This window comes from Microtus oregoni, unplaced genomic scaffold, assembly GCF_018167655.1.
Source record: "Microtus oregoni isolate MIOR12 unplaced genomic scaffold, Mior012 000020F_ref0000438, whole genome shotgun sequence".
Lineage (NCBI taxonomy): Eukaryota > Metazoa > Chordata > Mammalia > Rodentia > Cricetidae > Microtus > Microtus oregoni.
Window position 1 is genome coordinate 31,236,702 of NW_024543079.1, and position 23,387 is coordinate 31,260,088.

At 40.0% G+C, this 23,387-nt stretch overlaps 1 pseudogene; it reads left to right on the forward strand.

Annotated features, from left to right (window-relative positions):
- The first annotated feature begins 205 nt into the window (after window positions 1-205).
- On the forward strand, window positions 206-22,556 carry LOC121460041 (annotated as a pseudogene).
- The last annotated feature ends 831 nt before the right edge of the window (window positions 22,557-23,387 follow it).

The window sequence follows — 23,387 nt, forward strand, 5'->3', positions numbered from 1 at the left end:
TGTAAATTTATCAAGGGAGCTTCAGCTGTGTAGCCAATTCATGAGCTTTGGGTTCAGCAAGAATCTCTGCCCTAACAAACAATGTTGAGTGCAAAATAGAAGGCAAGTGTTTTCTTGACTCATTCTTTCGAACACTTGTTGCTCTAGGGAACACTCAGCTTTTCAGTCATTGGTCATCTGTTTTCATTATTCCTTAATCTAGGACATGCAGAGAAAGTCATTCTGTAATCATATGTTGACTGATTTAAGAGGAGGAATCTTTCTTTTTGATACCACTGACCCTGAGTACCCTCGAGTCCTGTATGGCCCAGAGCGGGTGAGGTATGCATGAAGGTATGCATGAGTTTGCTTCTTCCTCTGCTCTTGCTCTGGCAAGAGCGCCCTAACTCTTAAGAACGGGTATATGCAAAATTCACTGATGGCTCTAACTGCATGTGCCTACCTCTGCTCATGTTCTTTTCTCTATCACCGCACAGCTACCTATTTCCAGACTCCCTTCAACTAAATGAACTGAGGCAACGACTTCTGGCCAGTTGTATGGACTAGAGGTTATAAAGTGCCCTGCATGCTGTACGCTTTTTATACAACCAGAAACGTCTCCATGATGAATATGAAGTCACTTTAGAGGGCCTGGAGCAGGCCACACAGGTATGAGAAGATGTTGCACACTCATATATCTTGTACTTAGGAAAATATTATGGAAATCATATGTTGTATAAATATATAAGTGTAAATATGTAAGTTGTGTAAGTATGTAAGTATAAGTGTAAGTATATAATTTACTGTATAGTATTTAAGTATAAGTATATAAGTGCTTTCTCTTTGAAGGTCTTCTGAACTGTTTGTGAAGGAAATAGCCTTTATGTTGGACTTAACTGAATACACAAGATTGGGAAAGCGGGACACACAAATGCACTATCCTGTAGTGATCCTGCCTAAGCAAAGGCATGCATATACAAAACTTCAAGACATAGTAGAGAAATAGCAAGCTGTCTGTTTAGCTTCCAAGAAAGCACAAGTTCCATAATGGATAAAACCAAGAGATAAAGGTGAGGAATAAGCACGGAACAAGTAGGGCTCACACTTGTCCTAGCCTTTGCACTGACATGATTTGAAGTCACACTGGAGACTGCCCAGTCAAAGAACATATCTAGCAAGAGCATTTGGACACCAAAAGAAAGGGTCAATCTCAGCTAAGAACTTTGGAAAATGTGTCAGAAAAAGGGCTATGGCTCAGCAGCAGAATGAAAATGAATGATGGAAAGGCCTCTGCAGATGCCCAGGGTCTGGTCAGCGACTTGAGACCATGTTGATATCTGAGGGCAGTGATGCTTCCAGGGCCATACTGATCTGGGTAGCCTTTGCTACACCACTGGCACTAAAGTGACACCTGGGCTGAACTGCTGCCAAGGGCCATGTCTGAGTTGGTCCTGCTATAATTGGTTTGTGTTGATGTCCACGGCCCATGTTATGACAAGGGTTCATAGGACTCATGCCTATTCAAATCCAGCTGAGCTGTCTCTGCCACTCTCTCTGGATAAGGTCCCTGCAATCAGGAAAGATGGTCCCAACTCCTACCACTGCTATGCACCTCACCGGGTCAGCACACTAAAGGTGACCCTGTTGTAAGGGATGCAGGTGAACTGGCCTTGAGGGCATGAGACCAGCAGACCTGATTCTGTCCCACCCCTGTCCCACCCCTCGTAGATGCCCTCCCTGCTTGCTAGGTAGCAGGCTAAGAGCTGGCCCCAGGGTCACAAGAGTGAGAAAATTAGATTAACCCCTTATCAGCTGCAGTACACAAGAAAGTGGGCTTGAACCCCACGGGGGCAGCATACTAGAGATAACTCTGTTTTTTGGGTCACAAGTGAGCTAATCCCTGAGGGCGTGAGAGCAGGAGAAATGACCCCGCCCTTCCTCATATGCACCCCCCCCACACACACACACAGTAATCAAGACAGATAGCCCTACACCTTACATAGACAAGACCTTGGAGCTGGCCCTGGTGGTATAAGTGTGGATGAGCTGGACCCAAAGGACCAAGAACAAGAGAACTGGCCCTGCTTCTTGCTGCAGGCTATGCTGGGTGAGCTAGCCTAGGCAGTACTGGAGGTCTTCCCGGGTAGTGATAAGGGAAAATTGGCAGGCTGATCAACCTAGCTACCCAGGCCCAGAATCAGGTCTATGTACTGGTCCATCCCAGCATCCACCAAATTTGTAAACTGTTGGAGCTTTGTGAAGGGGATGAACCTACAGATCCCAAACAGCAGGATTTCCATGACACAGTACAATAGGATGTCCAAGAAGAACCCCAGTGAGAGCCCATTACTGGTGGCATGGTGATGTGGGAAGGTCATTGGTTAAGTAATAAAGAAACTGCTTGGCCTGATAGGTCAGAACATAGGTGGGTGGAGTAGACAGAACAGAATGCTGGGAAGAAGGGAAGTGAGGTAAGACAGGATGGAGCCAGTCACCAGGTCAGACATGCTGAATCTTTCCCGGTAAGACACCACCTCGTGGTGCTACACAGATTATTAGAAATGGGTTAAGCAAGATATGAGATTTAGCCAAGAAGAGGTTAGATATAATGGGCCAGGCACTGTTTATATGAATACGGTTTGTGTGTTGTTATTCCAGGTATAAAGCTAACCATGCGGGAGCCAGATGGGACGAAAAGCAGCTCTGCCCGCAGCTCCCATCTACAGCATAGCCAGGGCCTCAAGACAGACCAAGGACTCCTAGCAACGAACACTCCCAAGTAAAGATGAATGGACTAAAGCATAAACTATGTGATTCAATGGGCCACACTACAGATTCCGCTACAAGATTCTTCCTACTTTTCTCTTTCTTTTTTTTTTCTTTTAAGTTTGGTTTTGGGTCAAGGATCTAGTGAAAGCCAGGGACTGGGAGGTGGGTAGAATTGAGATGCATAGTATAAAATCCTCAAAAAAAAAAGTAAAAGTTTTAAAAATTGAAAAAAAAATAAGTGATGGAAATTTGTAAATCTTGGAGTGTGGAGCAAAATTGCAAAGTGCTGGCTTGCTGTACTTCGCTAAACATTTGGTCACCGCATGAAGAGTGGCTGTGGTTCTTCCATGTTCAGACCTGCAGCATGCACTCACAGGGGCTGTCATATATATGTATATAGGCATATGCATGCATTTATGTATGTATGCATGTATTCTTCAGAGATAGTTGTTAATGTTCAAGACATTCACATGAGAAGTAGGTATGCTTGGGCATGATTCCATCCAGTAATATGAGGAAACAGTGAGAAAATTCCCAGTGCAGATGATCGATGGAAGAGAAGGATGAGTCCTAGAGAGAAGAAACTTATCACAGAAAATCCTTTGGAGGAGAAAACACAGCTGAGAGGAGGAGCCAAAACCACGTCTTTGAAGTAAAAGAGCTTGGACATAGGGTCAAACCTAAAACGTGGGGAGTCAGAATTGGAACTCTAGCAAGTAGAAAGGTTTGACACAGGAGCTGGGAAGAATGCCTACAAAGATTGTAATAGATTTGAATCCATCAATCACCAAATAGTTATGGAGTATCTGATCCTTGCCCAGTTGTGTATGATGTATTATATTTCAGCTTCATAAAGTGCTGGCAATTGCTGCCAACTTGGCAGTATGAGCAAAGATTGTCAAACGCATACTCCATCACAGAAGTCACTAATGAAAATGAGGAATTTAGCCTCTCCCCCAGCTCCTTCTGTAGGGCTGTCTTTCTTACACCCGAACCCCCCCCCCCCCCCCACACACACACACAAGCCTGCGTTTTCTGCTAGGTCCTTTGCTCAGGAACAGTTTTCTGCTCCTACAATAAGGCGACCCACCCAGAGCGGTGAGTGCCTGCCTACTGGGCAGGCCTCAAGGACCCCCGAAAGGGAACCCGGGCACCTTCAACTTGTGCTCCAGGGGTGCCTGTGCACTCCTGGATCTCGTTCCGCCTTCCCGGTTTCTTCCTTTTGTCCTCGGATCATCGGGCTACCAGGTGGCCCAGGTTAGGTACTGAGGAGTTCCATCTGGACGGGTGAGTGTGTGCGATCCAGGGGCGGATTGACCCGGAAGAAAGCACAGGCCCCCCCTCCCCCAGCTCCTTCTGCAGGGCTGTCTTTCTTACACACAACCCCCCTCCCCCCACAAGCCTGCATTTTCTGCTAGGTCCTCTGCTCAGGAACAGTTTTCTGCTCCTACACTAAGGCAACCCACCCAGAGCGGTGAGTGCCTGCCTACTGGGCAGGCCTCAAGGACCCCAAAAGGGAGCCCAGGCACCTTCAGCTTGTGCTTCAGGGGTGCCTGTGCACTCCTGGATCACGTTCCGCCTTCTTGGTTTCTTCCTTTTGTCCCCGGATCATCGGGCTACCAGGTGGCCCTGTTAAGGTACTGAGGAGTTCCATCTGGACGGGTGAGTGTGTGCGATCCAGGGGCGGATTGACCCGGAAGAGACCACAAACCCTCCCTCTCCCAGCTCCTTCTGCAGGGCTGTCTTTCTTACACCCGACCCCCCCCCCCCACACACACACACACAAGCCTGCATTATCTGCTAGGTCCTTTGCTCAGGAACAGTTTTCTGCTCCTACACTAAGGCTACCCACCCAGAGAGGTGAGTGCCTGCCTACTGGGCAGGCCTCAAAGACCCCGCCCCCCGAAAGGGAGCACGCACACCTTCAGCTTTTCTGGCAGGGTGTCCTGTGTTCTACTTGTCCCCGCCCTATGCCCCAAGTTCTCCCTTTTGTCCGCGGGTCATTGGACTACCAGGCATCTATGTTTCGGTGCTGAGAAGTTCCATCTGGACTGGACGGTTCCTGCCTCTACACTGAAGAGTTACAACCAGAGAGTCAGTCACAGCAAAGACTGGACCAAGACACCAGGCCTCTCCTGGCTCCATTTGAAGGAAGAGATGGGAAGGCGCCAAGGCAAGAATTCCTCCAACAACCTGAAAGGCAACATGACATCACCAGAATCCAGAGATCCCAAAATAAGAAGAATTGTACACCCTACTCTAGAAGAATTAGAAGAAATTGACTCAAAAGTGAATTATATGAAAATAATAGAAGACCTTAAACAGGAGGTGAAATACTGCCATAAAAAATTAGAGATCACAAGCAAAAAGGTAGAGGAAATGAATAAAGCACTCAAAGATACCAAAGAAAACCAAGAGAAACAAGAAAAAGCAATCAAACAAGTAAGGGAAGTGGTTCAAGACATGAAGAATGAAATGGAAGTAATGAAGAAAACACAAACCGAGGGAAGGATGGAGATGGAAAATCTGGGTAAACGAACAGGAAACACATAGACAAGTACTACCAACAGATTACAAGAGATAGAAGAAAGAATTTCAGACACTGAAGATACCATAGAGAAAATAAACACACTGATCAAAGAAAACAGCAGAGCCAACAAATTCTCATCACAAAACATTCAGGAAATCTGGGACACAATAAAAAGACCAAACCTAAGAATAATTGGAGTAGAAGAAGGAGAAGAAGTACAGCTCAACGTTCCAGAAAATATATTTAATAAAATTATAGAAGAAAACTTTCCAAACCTAAAGAAGGATATTCCTTTGAAGGTTCAAGAAGCATACAGAACACCGAATAGACTGGACCAAAAAAAACCATCTCCTCGCCATATAATAATCAAAACACAAAACATACAGAATAAAGAAAGAATATTAAGAGCTGCAAAGGAAAAAGGCCAAGTTACTTATAAAGGTAAACCTATCAGACTTACACCTGATTTCTCTATGGAAACAATGAAAGCCAGAAGGTCCTGGATAGATGTACTGCAGAAACTAAGAAACCATGGATGCAAGTCCAAACTACTATACCCAGCCAAGCTTTCGTTCACTATAAATGGAGAAAACAAAATTTTCCAGGATAAAAACAAATTTAAACAATACGTAGCCACAAATCCAACCTTACAGAAAGTAATAGAGGGAAAATCACAAACCAAGGAGTCCAACAATAACCACAATAACTCAAACATCTAAAGAACCTTCACCAGCACAACTCAAAGAAAGGAAACACACAAACTCTACTACTAAAAAAGTGACCAGAATTAACAACCACTGGTCATTAATATCACTTAATGTTAATGGACTCAACTCACCTATAAAAAGGCACAGGCTAAGAGATTGGATACGAAAACAGGATCCAACATTCTGCTGTTTACAAGAAACACACCTTAACCACAAAGACAGGCACCTACTCAGAGTAAAGGGATGGGAAAAGGTTTATCAAGCAAATGGACCTAAGAAACAAGCAGGTGTGGCCATACTAGTTTCTAACAAAGTTGACTTCAAACTCAAATCAATCAAAAGAGATGGAGAGGGACATTTTATACTCATAACAGGAACAATTCATCAGGATGAAGTCTCAATCCTGAATATCTATGCCCCTAATATAAAAGCACCCACCTACGTAAAAGAAACATTACTAAAACTCAAGGCTGCCATCAAACCGCACACACTAATAGTAGGAGACTTCAACACCCCTCTCTCACCAATGGACAGGTCAATCAGACAGAAACCTAACAGAGAAATAAGAGAATTAATGGAGGTAATGAATCAAATGGACTTAACAGACATCTATAGAACATTCCACCCAAATAGGAAAGAATATATGTTCTTTGCAGCTCATGGAACCTTCTTGAAAATTGACCACATACTGGGTAACAAAACAAACTTCCATAGTTACAAAAAAATATTCGTAACCTCCTGTGTCTTATCAGATCACCATCGATTAAAGTTAGAATTCAACAACAATGCTACCACCAGAAAGCCTACAAACTCATGGAAACTGAACAGTCAACTACTGAACCACACCTGGATCAAGGAAGAAATAAAGAAAGAAACTAAAGTCTTCCTCGAATTCAATGAAAATAAAGAAACAACCTACTCAAACTTATGGGACACTATGAAAGCACTCCTGAGAGGAAAGTTCATAGCACTAAGTGCCCACTTAAAGAAAACAGAAAAAGCACACATTGGAGACTTAACAGCCCACCTGAAAGCTCTAGAAAAAAAAGAAGCAGACTCACCTAGGAGGAGTAGAAGACTGGAAATAATCAAACTGAGGGCTGAAATCAACAAAATAGAAACACAGAAAACAATCCAAAGAATCAATGAAACAAAAAGCTGGTTCCTGGAGAAAATCAACAAGATTGATAAACCCCTATCCAAACTAATCAAACGGCAGAGAGAGAATATGCAAATTAATAAGATCAGAAATGAAAAGGGGGACATAACCACAGACACAGAGGAAATTCAGAGAATCTTTAGATCTTACTACAAAAGCCTGTATGCCACTAAACTGGAAAAGGTAAAAGAAATAGACACTTTTTTAGATAAATACCATATACCAAAGTTAAACCAGGACCAGGTGAACGATCTAAATAGACCTGTTAGTCGCGAAGAATTAGAAGCTGTTATCAAAAACCTCCCTACCTGTAGTAATAAAGGCGGCGGCGAGGCTGAGTTCCCAGCACCCCGGCCGCCTGCTCAGCTAGCTTATGCCCCGAAATAACAACACACAAACTGTATTCATTTAAACACTGGTTGGCCCATTCTCTTCTAGGCTAATTCTCACATATTAATTTAGCCCATTTCTATTCATCTGTGTATGGCACCCCAAGGTGCGCTTACCAGGAAGATTCTAGCCTATGTCCATCCTGGGTCGGAGCTTCATCCGGGGAGCGGGGCATGGCGTCTCTCTCGGGCGTCTGCTCCCGAGAGGAGAGCTGGCAAGACTGACCCCACTTCCTGTTCCTCCCAGCGTTCTGTTCTGTTTACTCCTCCCACCTATCCTCTAACCAATAAAATGGGCCAAGGCAGTTCCTTTATTAGCCAATGACCTTCCTCCATCACCTACCAAAAAAAGCCCAGGACCAGATGGTTTCAATGCGGAATTCTACCAGAACTTCCAAGAAGACCTAATACCTACACTCCTTAATGTATTTCACAATATAGAAACAGAAGAGGCATTGCCAAATTCCTTTTATGAAGCTACAGTCACTCTGATACCAAAACCGCACAAAGACTCAACCAAGAAAGAGAATTACAGGCCAATCTCACTCATGAATATTGACGCAAAAATCCTCAACAAAATACTGGCAAACCGCATCCAAGAACACATCCGAAAAATTATCCATTATGATCAAGTAGGCTTCATCCCAGAGATGCAGGGCTGGTTCAACATACGAAAATCTATCAATGTAATCCAGCATATAAATAAACTGAAAGAAAAAAAACCATATGACCATTTCATTAGATGCTGAAAAAGCATTTGACAAAATACAACATCCCTTTATGATAAAAGTATTGGAGAGATTAGGGATACAAGGGTCATACCTAAATATAATAAAAGCAATATACAGCAAGCCGACAGCTAACATCAAATTAAACGGAGAGAAACTCAAAGCCATCCCACTTAACTCAGGAACACGACAAGGCTGTCCACTCTCGCCATACCTCTTCAATATAGTGCTTGAAGTTCTAGCAATAGCAATAAGACAACATAATGGGATCAAGGGGATTCGAATTGGAAAGGAAGAAGTTAAACTTTAGTTATTTGCAGATGATATGATACTGTACATAAGCGACCCCAAAACTCCACCAGAGAACTTTTACAGCTGATAAACAGCTTTAGTAATGTGGCAGGAAACAAGATCAACTCCAAAAAGTCAGTCGCCCTCTTATACACAAAGGATATGGAAGCAGAGAGGGAAATCAGAGAAGCTTCACCTTTCACGATAGCCACAAACAGCATAAAATATCTTGGAGTAACTCTAACCAAGGAAGTGAAAGATCTATTTGACAAGAACTTTAAGGCATTGAAGAAAGAAATTGAAGAGGATACCAGAAAATGGAAGGACCTCCCCTGCTCTTGGATTGGGAGGATCAACATAGTAAAAATGGCAATTCTACCAAAGGCAATTTATAGATTCAATGCAATCCCCATCAAGGTCCCATCAAAATTCTTCACAGATCTTGAGAGGACAATAATCAACTTTATATGGAAAAACAAAAAACCCAGGATAGCCAAAACAATCCTATACAATAAAGGATCTTCTGGAGGCATTACCATCCCTGACTTCAAACTCTATTACAGAGCTACAGTAATGAAAACAGTGTGGTACTGGCATAAAAACAGAGAAGTCGACCAATGGAATCATATAGAAGACCCGGATTTTAACCCACAAACCTATGAACACCTCATTTTCGATAAAGGAGCTAAAAGTATACAATGGAAGAAAGAAAGCATCTTTAACAAATGGTGCTGGCACAACTGGATGTCAGCCTGTAGAAGAATGAAAATAGACCCATATCTATCACCATGCACAAAACTCAAGTCCAAATGGATTAAAGACCTCAATATCAGTCCGAACACACTGAACCTGATAGAAAAGAAAGTGGGAAATACCCTACAACAGATGGGCACAGGAGATCTCTTCCTAGGTATAACCCCAGCAGTATAGACATTAAGTGCAACATTGAATAAATGGGACCTACTAAAACTGAGAAGCTTCTGTAAAGCAAAGGACACTGTCACTAAGACGAAAAGGCAACCTACTGACTGGGAGAAGATCTTTACCTACCCCGTAACAGACAAAGGTCTGATCTCCAAAATATATAGAGAACTCAAGAAACTAGACTTTAAAATGCTAATTAACCCAATTAAAAAATGGGGCACTGAACTGAACAGAGAATTCTCAACAGAGGAAGTTCAAATGGCTAAAAGACACTTAAGGTCATGCTCAACCTACTAGCAATCAGGGAAATGCAAATCAAAACAACTTTGAGATATCATCTTACACCTGTCAGAATGGCTAAAATCAAAAACACCAATGATAGCCTTTGCTGGAGAGGCTGTGGAAGATGAGGTAAACTTATCCATTGCTGGTGGGAATGCAATCTTGTGCAACCACTTTGGAAATCAGTGTTTTGGTTTCTCAGGAAATTTGGGATCAACCTACCCCTAGACCCAGCCATACCACTCTTGGAAATATATCCAAGAGATATATCATATGACAAAAGCATTTGTTCATCTATGTTCATAGCAGTATTATTTGTAATAGCCAGATCCTGGAAACAACCTAGAGGTCCTTCAATGGAAGAATGGATGAAGATAGTGGGGAATATATACACAGTAGAGTACTACGCTGCGGTAAAAAAAAAAATGACTTTTCGAATTTTGCATGCAAATGGATGGAAATAGAAAACATTATCCTTAGTGAGGTAACCCAGACCCAAAAAGATGAACATGGGATGTACTCAATCATAGTTGGTTTCTAGCCATAAATAAGGGTCACGGAGTCTACAATAGGTGAACCTAAAGAAGCTAAGTAAGAAGGTGATCCCAAGGAAAAACATATAGTTACCCTCTTGCCTATGGGAAGTAGACAAAATTGCCGGGGAGGAAAGTGGGATCTTGGGGGTGGGGTGGATTGGTGGTAAGGGGAGATGGGGAGAGAAAAGTGAGAAGGGGAGGATGGGGGGAACTTGGGGAAACAGGATGATTGGAATAAAGGAAGGCTGGATAGGGGAGCACGGAAGCACAATTCTTAGTTAAGGGAGCCACCTTAGGGCTGGCAAGAGACTTGAACCTAGAGTGGCTCCCAGGAGCCCAAGGCAATGTCCCCAGTTAGTTCCATGGGCAGATGAGGATAGGGAACCTGAAACGACCCTATCCTATAGCAATACTGACGAATATCTTGCATATCACCATCGAACCTTCATCTGGTGATGGATGGAGATAGAGACAGAGACCCACACTGGAGCACTGGACTGAGCTCCCAAGGTCCCAATGAGGAGCGGAAGGAGAGAGAAGATGAGCAAGGAAGTCGGGACCAAGAGGGGTGCACCCACCCACTGAGACAGTGGGGCTGTTCTATTGGGAGCTCACCAAGGCCAGCTGGACTATGACTGAAAAAGCATGGGATAAAACCGGACTCTCTGAACATGGCGAACAATGAGGGCTGATGAGAGGCCAAGGACAATGGCACGGGGTTTTGATCCTACTTAATGTGCTGGCTTTGTGGGAGCCTAGCCAGTTTGGATATTCACCTTCCTAGACATGAACAGAGGGGGGCGGACCTTGGACTTTCCACAGGGCAGGGAACCCTGACTGCTCTTTGGACTGGAGAGGGATGGGGAGAGGAGTGGGGGGAGGAGGACAAGGGTGGGAGAAGGGGGAGGGAAATGGGAGGCTGGGAGGAGGGGGAAACTTTTTTTTTCCTTTTCTCAATAAAAAAACAAAGAAAGAAAATGAGGAATTTAGCATTTGGACCCTTTAGTCATTCATCTAGTTTTCTCTTCAGCTTAAGACCAAAGCGGTGAGGAATACATTTTAAGCTAATATTATGTATAGTGGCATCTCATTATGACCTGTTTTGAACATAGTGGACTCTGTGAGTCTCTCTTCTTAGGTTTTCTTCAAAACAGGCACATAATCTCATATGATTTCACAATTTACTTTTGTCTCATTATAATAATCTATGAGCTTACAGGTGTAATGTGATATAAGGAGTACTATTTCCACTTGGAGGCCAAAGAATGCATAGACCAATTATTTAATTAAAATACGGAAGTTAAAGGAACTGGGATATGAATCAGAAGTGAAAAATTGCAAAAGGATTAGACTGAATAAATAAACTTAGAGAAATGGTTAAATTCAAGTTGTTGGCTATTGAAAGATGGCTAAGTGGGCAAGAGTGCTCCCTGTTCTGCCCACCCATCCCGGGCACGCATGTAAAAAGCTAGTGTGCCATGCATACCTGTAGAAGTTTCAGTGATAGATGGATGAGGGTACCTTGGTCGTCACCAACCGAGCTGAAAAAATGGCAGACTCAGGTTTAGTGAGAGACTATTTCAGGCTCATAGAGCAAGACTTTTGACAGACTCCTCTGTCCTCTGCATACTCTGTAAATGTGTGTATCAACACATACATGTTTGCTATCACACATACATACCACCTCTGTACAGACAGACAGACAGACACATACACATACACACACACCTGTTCAGGAAAAGAATTGAAGAGTAATAGATACTGCACACGCTCTGCCAACATCTCTTCATTGACCTCTGCAGTACACTCTTCTCTTACTGAGAAAACCTGAGTATTTCTCTGGTTTTTAGAGTTACATTGTTTAAAGCACAGGATAGATGAGAAGTGATGCAAGCTACTGCCCAAAAGTAATTATTTAAACAATAAAGGTTATTATTTAGTATGTACATTTTTTTTATCCATCAGTACCAGGCTAGAGAACTCAGTATTTGTTCAGATCTATCTTCTAGAGTCCCCCAATAAAAAGACCACTGACTCCTCAGTATTTATTGAATTCCTGTTTATTTCCTTTGATTTCCTATCCATTTTTTTCCAAATTTGCTTCCTCAAAACAAAGCGTTGCATTCAATTTATTTTAGAACCTGCTACAGTGGCCATGAGCTTAATATGGAGTAATCAAAATTCCTTAGCTGAAGAGAGGAAAAAATAGAATCCACCAACATGCACTATATCCTCCCTATAAGCCACGTCCTGTTAAACCACATCTACCAGATTCTCTAAGATAGAAACCCTAAAATTATCTTTGACTGTTCCTTCTTTTTTTATATTCAAACTTTAAGAAAGTCTGAAAATAAATTCTAAATAATTCTCCAATATGCTCCTCACCATCTCTGCACGACCCTTTGCCAGACTAATTCATTTCCCAATTGGACTTTGACAAAAACTTCTCAGCTGCCCTGCAACTGTTCTGGTCCTCCTGTCACTCACTGTCCACCCAATATACCTAAGTGAACTTCTTTTGCCCCCATTTAGTCATTTTGATGGCTTTCCATCACTCAGCTCATAATGCAGTCAATATTCCTTTGGCAGCTTGGAAGAGTTTTACACGATCTAGATTGCGTCTACTCTCAATATTTCCAGTGTCACCGTAAGTAACCATCTGTTTTGCTTTCAACCTTCTATCACCTTCTATCCATGCCACCTGACATTCATTTCCTTTGAAGTTTTCATTTGCTTACATCACCCATTTTTTTTTCTTAGCAAAATCTTTTGTAATCATCTACTTTTATGGCCTTGCCTAGTTAATGCCCATTCTTTAGGTCTCTGTACCTATCTCTTTCTCTAAAACATTACCATCCTTTATTAGGTTAAACATTCAAATCATGGGTTCTGATAGAATTATGAAATTCTACTTCACTTTCCATCATTGTAAGTTTTATAACATATGTCTTTCATTAAAGTAGATATTACTGTGTACACTGCATTTTGTTGATACTTCATTATTCTTATGATTAATAATTCTATTTATTCTATTCCACTCGAACATCGTATTGTGTAGCAATTCTCTGAAAGCAGAAAAGTGAAAGAGTAGTGAATGTATACTTAAGTTCGTATTTGCTTCTGTAATAGACATATTTTAGTAAGAAAAATGAATATAAAACAACATTTAAAAATTATGCATATATTTTCATAGGCTGGAATTTCTTTTCAGCCCTAGTGGCAATAAAGCCACAGAATAGACACTTATGAGCCTTAAATGGTTATATTTACATTTCTCCATCAATGGAGCAATAGGGTGAAAACAGATTAATGAATGCATGATGTGGGATGTCCTTCTGTATATGTGTTGCTTTTATCAGTTAATGAATAAAGCTGTTTCAGTCAATGGCTTAGCAGAATATAGCCAGACTGGAAGAGATATAGAGGGAGAGTAGGTAGAGTCAGGGAGATGCCATGTAACAGCCCAAGGAGAAAGACTCCCAGAACTTTACTTGGTAAGCCAAAGCCTTATGGTGATGCACAAATTCATAAAAATGGGTTAATTTAAGATGTAAGAGCTAGCTGGGAATATGCCAGAGTCATTGAACAAACAGTGTTGTAGTTACAATAGTCTCTGTGTGATTATTTGGGTCTGGGCGGCTAGGAAACAAACGAGCAATCTTCGTTTACAAATACACACCAGACAGAGTGAATGGAATAAATTAGAAGCTTGTGAATGAACAGGATGTTATCCATACAGTCATTCGTCATGTGCCACTGAAATATCCTGAAGGTATTTTCTTTTCTCCTTTCTCCTCCCTAACCACAAACATTTCCATAAATTGTGTTTTAAGATTTTATGTATATTGATAAGATAATGCTCTGTGGAACTCTGAATAAAATTTTCTTAAATGTTTTGAAGTCTCTTCCAGATATCTTTTATTATCCACATGACCTGGAAATTCTCCATCTCTGTAGAGGTAGATGTAGGACCACAGATAATCTACACATGAAGTGAGATCACTGCACTTAAAACATGAAGGAATAAGGAGTAAAAACACAGAGAAGATCATAGAAAAGCATAAATGAGGGAGACCAACTACAACAAAGATGGATCTGGAAGACTGGATGAAAAAAAAAGCAAATCACTGCTGCTTACACAGATCCAACCCCTGTGGCTATTTGTGGCTGATGACTGCTTATGATTTAATTTACATAGTATTATACTGTGCCTCACTGACACCAAAATTTAGCTGTGTAGTTTCACAGGTTGCCCTGTGAAATTGCTGAAAGAAATTTGTCTTTACTAAAAGAATTAACAAACTTAAGATGCTACTCTTGGTTAGCATTGGAGAAAAGTTTAGAAGGAAAGGGGAAGGATCTTGATGAAGTGAGTGTGGAGCTGAACTTGAAATAAACTTCTCATAGGAAATAGTAGATAAAATGATTGCTTCTTAAGACTGGAGAGAACAAATATGGAGACATAGGAAAGAGAAGGATAGGCTAACCTATTTAACAAGTGAATAACACAAGGTGGAGATGACTGTCTAGGGAACAGGAACAATGTCAATATTAAAGATGAGAACAAAAGCAACTGAAAACCAGAATTGTAGTAAATGGAGACTACTAATTAGGTCCTGAAGACTGCTAAATAAATATACAGTATTTTCCAGGACAATGATTTGTGAAAAAGACATTAGACGTGGTGAGGCTACATTTTATATTTCACAAATATATATGTTGTAGTCTTCAGGTTCCATGCATTGTTTGGTATGATTCAGATAAGGTTTATTGTTGCTAAGCATTAATGGTGCCTGCAAATGAGTCTTTAATGAGCTGTTCCATGAAAATAGGAGGTCATGTTACCCATTGCCTTCTTTTTTCCATATTTTAAACTTTAAATCTGGAGAGAAATGAGAATATTTAGGAAACTTCTTCTCTTCCTATAAGGAAGCCAAGGCCTAACAAGTCTGGAGCTAAATCATTAGAGAAAAAAAAATGGTTTCTTGGGTCTGCAGTAATATTCTTCCAAAGAACACTATTGGTACATTATGGCAGAAAGAACTGTTCAGTGTCACATGGTATAACTCCATCTGGTATCCTTTAGTAAATGTCCAGATGGATTCCATTTCTGGGTTCCCAGAAAGCCTGGCCAATCAACCTGAAAAAGCTGTGCCTCTGATTTTCTATCAAAATCACCCAGGAAGATTCACAGATCTTTTAGATTCTACCCATATTTCTTAGGAGACCTATGCTTTTATTTTTAACCACAAAATCTGCTTCTGAATTTCTAAGTAAAAACAATGCCAGCAATATGTTTCTCCTAGGGTTTTCTTTTTCCTTTCCTTTCCCTTTCCTTTCCTTTCCTTTCCTTTCCTTTCCTTTCTCTCTTTCTTCTTTCTTTCTTTCTTTCTTTCTTTCTTTCTTTCTTTCTTTCTTTGCAATGGTGATAGAAGACATGACCTTGAAAATATCTCTCCTACTGTCTTTCAAAAATATCCTTTGTTATTTTTTTTCCTGTGATTTTGGTAGGACCTGAAAATGTTTATCACATCATTCTCACTTAAAGAATACTTGAGATTCAGTAGCAAAACAAATTCTTGAGTTGGAGGCCATACCAATGCTATCAAACCTTATAAAAATAATTGCATGTTTGACAAGTTTTCCATACATACCTCTATCACCACAGGTCAAATATCTACATAATATATATAAAATAAAAAGAACCCCTTATAAATATCTAATTTCTATCTCTTCACAGCTATATACTACATACATACAATATACTGTATAGCTTTATACTATATAGCTCTTGCTTTTAAAATCACCATAGATTATTCAACTGTTGCTGGACTCTCTCTGCTCTGGTAATTCACTATTTCTTAAAGCAGAAATAAGGTTTCCCAGAACTGTAGTACATTTCTCAGAAGTTGCAAACCTTACTTCATTTTGCATCTTATTGGAAAGAACTCGCATATTTGATAGACCCACATCACTCATCTGCACTAAAACCATACATTTAAATGATTTGTTGGCCAAAGGGGCTCCCACAGAACCCCAAACAACTGAACTATTACCAAGGCTATTGGCTTCTTTTCACAAACTGATAGTAAGACCCTATTGCTTTAAACAGCACCTAGATAACTCATAGTACACAAGGAACTCGAGTTGGTGCCTACCTAGAACCTTTACCACTATTGACCAGTGTTTAGGATACTGGAAGTCACTCTCCACACTACCAGAAGAAAGAAATAAATACTAACCCAGATATACATATCTTGAAATTTACAATGGTTATCTGCCTGCAAGATATGTTGGTACAGTAGTGGCACAAATGTTATAGGAATAACCAATTACTGATTGGAATTAAGTTGTACTTTATGAGATGGACCCCATGTTTTATATTACATGGGTGATCATGAACCAGAGATTAAATAGGCCATGGACCTAGGGGAAAACCAAATATATACTACTGTTCTGCTAAAGGATCAGTTCTTGACCAACATGTCTCAGCCCCTTTAGGATTGGATGAGTCTTTCACAGGGGTCATATGTCAGATATCCGGCATATCAGATATTTGAATTATAATTTGTAACTTTAGCAAAATTACAGATATGTAGTAGCAACAAAAATAATTTTATGGTTGGTGACACCACAACATGAGGATCTGTATTAAAGGGTCACAGCATTAGGAAAGCTGAGAACTGCTAGGCTAAAGGAAAGTAGCAATGAAATGACTCCTAGAAATATTCTGCTATACTCATAGATCTGTGCCTTGCTCAGCCATCATCACAAATGCTTCCTCCCACAATAGATGGGAGAAAATACAGAGATCCACAGCTGGACATTGTCTAGAGAGTAAAAGACTTTGGAAAACTCAGTACTAAATGGGATGTCTCCATCAAATCCCTCCCCCTCAGGGCTCAGGCCAGTGTGTAAAAGAGGAAGTAGAAAGATTAAGAGCCAGTGGGAATGAAAGACACCAAGGAAACAAGACCTTATAGACACAACAGGACTGGTGTACATAGGAACTTACAGAGACTGTGGCAACATGCGCTGGTCCTGCACAGGTTTAAGCCAAGTGGGGTACATGCTCTGAATAGGAAAGTGGACACAAGCTCCCATCCCTAATCCAGAAGCTTTCTCCAACTGGTAACTGCTCACAAAGGACAAAATTGGTTTTCTCCAATGGAGTATCACTGGGTATACAAATCACACAAAGAGGTAGGTCCTGTGCCTAGCATCAGATAGCCAACACAAAATAAACTCAATGTATTTTGTAGAGGGTTGTCGCTGTTTTCTTTTTGCTTTGTTTGTTTTTCTGTCTCATTGTCTCACCATGCATTGCCTTTGTCTTTTTATTAACCTTACAGATCTTTTGTTTATGTATTATGGTTTCTGATTTTATTTTTAAGGATTTTCTGTGTGTGAAAATGTGTGTCTCAGCATCTATGTTGATCTGTGCTAAGACACATTTTTTTGCATTTTTCTTTGGCTCTTTTTCTCACATTTTTTTTTTGCTTTGTCCTATTCTGGATATATATATATATATATATATATATATATATATATATATATATATATGTGTGTGTGTGTGTGTTTGTGTGTGTGTATACATATATATATATGTATATACACACACATATATATATAGTCAGCTTTATATAATGAAGTCTTATATATGTATATAAAATATACATGTAACTATATATACATATAGCTTTTATTTAGTAAGTTTCCACTAGGCTATTTAAACCCCTTTTAGTGTTAGTTATTCCTCATACACATTGTCACTCAATCCTCCCAGAACTTGAAGTTAGGACCTTCTTGCTGCAGATTCCACAGAGTTGATCTCAGCACACACAGAAATCAGGTCAGTACTGATAATGTAGCTTCCTTCTTCCTGACTAGATTTAATTGTACCAGAAGATGCGATACAGGGTACAAAGGGGCAAAGTCATCACCAGTCTTACCTAGATATAAATCTCGTAAATGATAATAAAGCCCAGCATGTTGGGATATACTCATGGGAACAGGAGTGCCATGAAAGTTATGGAGATAAACCAACTGATTTCTGGTTGTATTTAAAAGTTATTCCACAGGAAGAATACATGGTTAGTACTGTAAATTTGATCAAAAGCCCATGGTTAAAGAACTCACAGACCCTGGGGATAAACCACTGAATTCTATTATTATGTTACATAGACAGATTACCAAATTGTTCTATTTTTATTTCTCTACCCATACATCAGGGCAGCTCTCAGATCTCAGAGAAATGTCTTTGTACAGTGAACAGTGCTTAATGTAAATATTCACAGCTGGTCATAGTGTAAAGAATAAGCATCAGTGAAGTACTCGACCCCAGACTGACCATCTGTATTAACCCCACCACAACCATATACCAAAGCTCAGGGACCATCATAGAAGAAGAAATAGACCAATTGTAACGCCTGATGTCTAGGGTGACTGGATGGAAACAGTAACTTTTGGGCATGACAGACACACTACATTTATGAGCTCAAAACAGCTGTGGATGCCTAGGCAAGACCTGTGCAAGACTAAACTAGTCAACATTTTTAGCATGGAGAGGAGAGTGGCTCAAGAATCCCTACCCCTGATGAGCTAGGGACAGTTAAAGGCTTCTAGGTGAAAGAGAATGAGTTTTCCTTGCTTGGCCCCCAGTAGGTCAGAAACACCTACATGCTCTATGTAACATGTAGAAACACGCCATGGCTCTATGAGTATCACAAATTAGATATAGACATGTTTTAAAGGCTTTTGTGGGAACAGGAGGCATCAGCCTAGTGTGGATGTGAAGTTCTGACTTCTGAGGTTATAGTTATCATTCCAATATCCAGAGTCTGTAGGGATATGGTCCTAGGTAACTTTGGGTCTATGTCTCTAAACATAGTTCCAGATAGTAGATAGATTTCAGTGTGACTGAATTTTAGTGAAATTGCTTTGAGTTTCTCTCCATTTAATTTGATGTTAGCTTTCTACTTGTAAATTGCCTTTTTTATGTTTAAGTATATTACTTTTGTCCATTATCTTTTCAAGATCTTTATCATGAAGAGGTGTTGGATTTTGTCAAAGACTTTGTTAGCATCTGATGAGATGATCAAGCGGTTTCAGAGGAGGGGGAATATGAGGGATTCGGTTAAGCAAGTTGAAGGCAGGATGGAGAGGGAGAGCAATAAAAGAAATATCTTGATGGGGAGAATTTTGGAGTTAGGGAGAAACCTGGAGACAGGAAAACTCCTAGGAATTAGCAAGAATAGTGGAGAAGGTGTCTGAACTGGTCTTCCTCTATAATCAGATTTGTGAATACTGCAACTGTCATCATAGAACCTTCTTCCAGTAACTGATGGAAGCAGATGCAGAGATCTACAGCCAAGCACCAGGCTGAGTTCCAGAAGTCCAGTGGAAGAGAGAGAGTGGGGACTAATATGAGCAAGAGGGGTCAAGATGTAAAGATCGTGAGCAGGAAATCCATAGAGACAGCTGACCCAAGCTCTTGGGAGCTCATGGAGACTCTGGACTGACAGCTGTAGAGCCTGCATAGGACCATGAGACAAATTACAAGCATGAGATTAAAGCTGTAATCAAAATCTGTTCCTCAAAGAAAGACCCAGGACTGGACAGATTTGCTGTTGAATTTTGTCAGATTTTCAGGGATGATATCACACCAATTCTTCTAAGCCAGTTTCACGAAAGAGAAAGTGAGAGACAATACCAAATTATTTATATGAAAACAGTGCTTTCTTCTGATACCAAAACCAGATAAATATGCAACAGAAAAGAGAACTACGGACCAATTTCTTTGATGAATACAGATGCAAAATTTCTCAACAGAATACTTTCCAATCTAATTAAAGAACACATTGAGATTAGACATTATGACCAAATGAGCTTTATTCTAGAAAGTTAGAATTTGTTCAAAATACATAAATCAGTAAATGTAATGCATCATATAAATACACTTAGAGACAGAAACCACATAATTATTTTAAATGATGCTGAAAAGCATTTGACTTCTCAACATACCTTCCTGAAAAAAAGTTCTGTTTACTTTAGGAATAGATGGAGCATACCTCAAAGTCAGAATTTCTCAACCCCCCTGTAGCAAACATGATATTAAGTCAAGACAAACCTACAGCATTTCTTCTAAAATCAAGAATGAAACAAATATGCCCAGTCTTTTCTCTCTTATTTGATACAGTCCTCAAAGACTTACCTATAGTAATTAGAAAAGAGAAAGTCATAAAATAGAAGGAAATAGGAAAGAAGGTAGTCAAAGTATATCTGAAATATAAAAAATAAAAAAGCCTATCCAGTCTCCTAGAAGACTCCCAGACCTAATAAGCAAAGTTAAGTTGCAGTACACAAAATCAAAATAAAACATAAAAGCATTTATATATACTAACAATGGAATTTTAGAAAAAGAAATCAGGAAAGTTTACTATAAAAAATGCCTCAAAACCAAATGAATGAGAATATATATAACCAAAGAAGAGAAAGAGCTCTTCAGTAAAAATTTTTGGACACTTTAAAAGAAACACTTATGCATTTCATTGAGGGGGTAGTTGATATTATAAGTTAAAAGGGTTCATTCTGGCTCCTAGTTTTTGGAATACAGTTCAGCATGGTGAAGAAGTAGGAGTATGGGAACTTTCAACCTTGCACCTGCTGTCAAAAAGCAGAATTCCATTGGAAAGTCATAGACACCGATGCCCATCTCACTTTGCTCCTTTTAATTCAGTCCATAGACACAGCTCATTGGATTGTGTTGGACAAGACAGGTCTTTTCCATTAGTTAAATTTCTCTGGAGACACTCTTCCTAGACATCCCTGGAGGTGTGTTTCTAGATGATTCCAAAGCCAATCATTATGAAAGAAGATTAGTCAGGACAGAATCGTTTTTGTAAGTTTTCTCATGACTAATTTGTTCTTCCTTTTCCTATTAGAATGTTATCGACTGACATGCCACTTTCAAATACTGCCTGAACCCTGTGGTCATGTACATTTCTCCACCCTCCATGTGACGTCATCCATTGATGTGCATTGTTAGTGTTCCCGTACCACAACCTGGGCAGAACATAAGCATCACTTTCTCCTATTCCAACACTTTATGCCCCCACATTATCCAGTCTCGTCTTTTAGTTTTCACAGGCATACAAAGCATTTGTTTCATTAGTATGCCCGTTTCAAGTAGTAAATGTACTGAAACTTAAATTTGCAATGCCTGAAGAACTTCACAGACCATTTCATGATGATTTCGCCTGCTTATATTGCTTAGATTTAAAAGAAAATTAGAGACCCACTTCAGCAGCATGGTGGCAGTGGACTCTCTCACCCTTTCCTGCAGTGAGAAGGATCTTGGCTCAGTGAAATAGGTTACCTACATGTATTTAGTGCATGGGGTTTGCAAGGAAAAAGATAGCTCTTTGATGATCCATATGGTGTATTATGCAAGTATTATTAAAGAGGACACTGCATTTACTGAGACCACTGCAAATATGAACACAGTGAGTCATCGAGACAGGAATAATTCTACAAAACTGAGTGCAAAACTAGTCCTTGCTGATTCCTCAAGTCTCTCCTCTTAATTTGGATTACTTTCTGCAATACCTCTGGGTGATGATGAGTCAAGAAACCAGAATTTTCCAACTGATGGAGTAGATTGAGAGCAGTGGGTGAATGCCTTTGAGTCTGTTCATATGCAGCCTTAAGTTGTGACTGTACTATCCCTACCCCTAAATCTTGCACTGAAGTATCCCTGCAGGGTTCAGTGACCAAGGCCCAGAAAAGGAGCCAATATCTGTGGAGGCAAAGTAGTTTTGCCCCTGTGCTGTAGTGGGAGGGTGTTGCTATGAAGGCTGTTTATCTCCATGGAGACTACAGTGTCACGGATGATATGTAGCCCCTATAACTGATGGATGCTGCCCACAGGCCATAGCACATAAAGTCTTGAAAGGGATGTGGCACTAGCTCTCTTTTGCTGTGCAGCACAGTAAGGATCTCGTGTGTGGGATCTGTAATGTAGGTGGTCTGTGAGAAAGCCAACCCTGGCCAGCATGGTTTCAGGATCCTCTCCAACCGCAGCCATACGTACAGTGTCAAGTGTATTGGCAAGTAGAAGAGTACTAAGCGATTTGAAAGTAATCTCAGAAAGCAAGACTTCTTCTTTTCCTCATTTGTGCTTTCTACTTTCAGGAAAAACTTAGTGTCTGGTGCCAATATCCAACCTAAAGGACTGCATTTAAATGCTCATATTTTATCATGAACCTGAGGTGTTTGAATTTTGCTTTCTTTATTTTTTTTATTTCAGTTAGTTCCAGGTGAGCTGGTCTAACTGTTTTATTTGAATGGAGAAACCCTGTTATTAGGTAGTAGAATCCTCAACCATTTTGAGATTACGTTCAATAGATTAGATGGTTTAGGCTCTGTGAAGAAACTTTCTAACTCTGAAGGTATGTTTCCTGGAGTTTTAACATATTCTCTCTTCCTGCTCCATCCTTCAAATTAACCAGCAGTCTACCATCTTTTAAAAACTGTCCTCATAACTGAACAAGAGTTACATTATCTAAACAGAACAAAGTACAAGAAACAAATTTATCTAAGTGAAAAAAGTGAAAGAAAGTTATAAAAATTGTAATTGTTGTTAAAGTCATATAATTAGTAAGCTGTAAAATGGAGACAACACATATATGTTAACTGGGATTGCACATATATTTTACTGCCAAATTCTAAATTTGAGGAATCTATAAATTTGTGAAACTATTTGTATGATACCATAAGGTACAACATTTCACAAGAGTTGTCTCATATCCATAAAATATTCAGTACTGAACTTGGACTATGAACTTTGGATGACAATGAATTATCAACATAGTTTTATCAACTGAAAATGGTACTATTTTCTCTGTAATATTTGTATGAAACACAAGAAAAATAAAATATTAGTCTTTTCTACCAAATACTATAAAACATATTACTCCAAGAAATTCAAATTTTTTTATCTCCCCGACCTTGTCAGACTTTTATACAAATGTTTTAATTCTCCGCACTTTGTCAGACCTTTGTTTCTACAAAGACCCTGCTGGATTCTCAGAAC